Source organism: Eimeria necatrix, genomic scaffold, assembly GCF_000499385.1.
Source record: "Eimeria necatrix Houghton genomic scaffold, Enh_scaff391, whole genome shotgun sequence".
In the NCBI taxonomy this organism is placed as follows: domain Eukaryota; phylum Apicomplexa; class Conoidasida; order Eucoccidiorida; family Eimeriidae; genus Eimeria; species Eimeria necatrix.
This window is the reverse complement of record NW_013654294.1, coordinates 1-2,500: the sequence shown is the minus strand read 5'-3', so window position 1 is coordinate 2,500 and position 2,500 is coordinate 1.

The following is a 2,500-nucleotide window of genomic DNA, read 5'->3' as shown; positions in this document are numbered from 1 at the left end:
CACAGTTTGTAGCCTAGGCCCTAAGCAAAGCCCTACTACGCTAAACCCTAAACCCTCGCTAAACCCTAAACCCTAAACCCTAACTGAGCTGAAGCAGCTCCACCCAACTGCATGCATTAAAAGATTCTGTAGAGCCGTAAAAACAGAAAGTGGGGCCCCCAGGGGCCCCCCTTTTGGGGCCCCCACGGCTCCCCTGGGGGCCCCCAGGGGCCCCATTTCTTGGGGCCCCAGAAGCCCCTTGGGGGCCCCCAGAGGCCCCTTGGGGGCCCCCAGAGGCCCCTTGGGGGCCCCCAGAGGCTCCTTGGGGGCCCCCAGAGGCCCCTTAACACCCTATGGGTTCACTTGGAGGCTCCTTGGGGCCCCTTGGGGCCCCATGGGGGCCCCCAGGGACGCTTGAGTACCCCAGGAACCCTTGGGGGCCCCCAAGGGCGCCCAGGAACCCCTGGGGGCCCCAGGGGCCCCCTAGTGACCGGCTGGGGGCCCCCTGCTTGGTAGGGGGGCCCCCAATGAGGGTAAGAATTGGGTACCCTTTTTCTTTGAATAAGTTTAAAAGAGAAATTAAAAGACATAAACCAAATTGTAACAAAGAGTCCAAGATAGGACGAAGGTCTGCAGACGCAACAGCAGCAACAACAGCAGCAGCAGCAGCAATTGCAGCAGCAGCAGCAGCAGCAATTGCAGCACCAGCAGCAGCAATTGCAGCAGCAGCAGCAGCAAAACAGCAACAGCAGCAGAAGCAGAAACGCTGGCAGCAAGACAGCAGCCGCAGCAGCAAGCTATGTCAATACGAGGAAAAACAGAGTTCCACAGAAACAAATTCCGGCAGCAGCAGCAGCAGCAACAACAGCAGCAGCAGCAGCAACAGCAGCAGCAGCAGGGGATTGAGGAGGGAAAACAACATAAAGGAGAAGAGAGTCAAAAAAAAACAAAAAAAGACAAAAGAAAAAAATCAAAAAATGATTAAATGCGAAATAAAGAAACAAAAAAGAAACGAAAAATAAAACAAAAAAAAGTAAAAGAAGGAAATAAAAAAAGAGATTAAGAGGAAATTCAAAAGAGATAAAAAAGGAAAAAAAAAAATTGAAAAGAACATTAAAAGAGGACAAAGAGGAGATTAAAAAGGAAATAAAAAGAAGACAGAATAAAATAAAAAACAGAAATAAAGGAGACAAAAAGGATATTAAAACGAGATTAAAAACAGCAAATAAAAGAGATAAAAAGCAAGTTAAAAAGAAATTGGAAAAAGACAAAAAGGAGATTTAGAAAATATTAGAAAGATATTAAAACGAAACAAAGAGGAGATTAAAAGGAGACTAAAAGGACTTTAAAAAGAGACAAAAAAGTTGAAAGTTGCCGAGAATAACAAACAAAAGAGCAGGGCTTATTTGACCAAAAGCTGACGAAAAGGAATTTAAAAAGGACCAAAATAAAACATTAAAAGAAACTAAAAAATTAAAACTAAATAAGACAAAAAAGAGATTACAAAATGTCTAAAATGAGGCCAAAAAGAGGTTTACGTGAGGCAAAAAAAGGGCTCTAAATAGCTCAAAGTCGTCAAAAAGTGTGAAGATAAAACGGGGGCTTGTTCCACCAAAAGCTGATGAAAAGAAGATAAAAAGAGATAAATTTGAGATAAAAGGCAGCTACGAAAATGCCAAATAAACAAGGAAAAAAGGAGCTTAAAAAGGGCTTGGAAATAAAAAAGAAAAAAAGCCAAAAAGAGCTGAAAACGATATAAAAAGATGCGAAAGAAGCAGGTATTGTGTGACGAGAAGCTGATGAAACAAAGACAAAAAGAGAATAAAATGAGACGAAAAGCAGCTTCAAAAGTACAAAATAAAAAGGAAAAGAAAGATATTACAAGGCGCTTAAAAAGGAGCCAAAAAGAGCTGAAAATGACCAAAAAAGATGAAAAAACGCGACAGCTTGTGTGACGCGAAGCTGATGAAAAGGAGATAAAAAGAGATTAAAATGAGAAAAAAAACAGCTCCAAAAATAGAAAATAAATCAACAAAAAAAGCGATTAAACAGCGCTTGAAAAACGATTAAAAAAGGAGAAAAACCAGTAAGAAAAAAGCTGGAAATGAACAAAAAAGATCCGAAAAGGGGAGTTTTCGTGTGACCAGAGGCTGACAAAAACGCGATAAAAAACAGTAAAAATAAGCCAAAAGCAGCTCCAAAAACAGGAAATTGAAACCAGAAGAAAACAAATTGAAAAGGCCTTCAAAAAAAAAGAAAAAAGGAGAAAAAAAGAGCCAAAAAGAGCCGAAAATGATCAAAAAAGGAAAACTTTTGGCCCACCAAAAGAGCTGAAAAGAAGCCGCTGCAAAAGGGCTCCGAAGGCCGCGCGAAAAACGGCGAAAAGCCGCAGCCAAAACTGGGCAGCAAAAAGGCCGGGGCGGCGGCGGTGAGGCCGAGGTACAAGAGGAAGCCTAGGCGCAAACCCTAAACCCTAAACCCTAAACCCTAAACCCTAAACCCTAAACCCTAAACCCTAAAC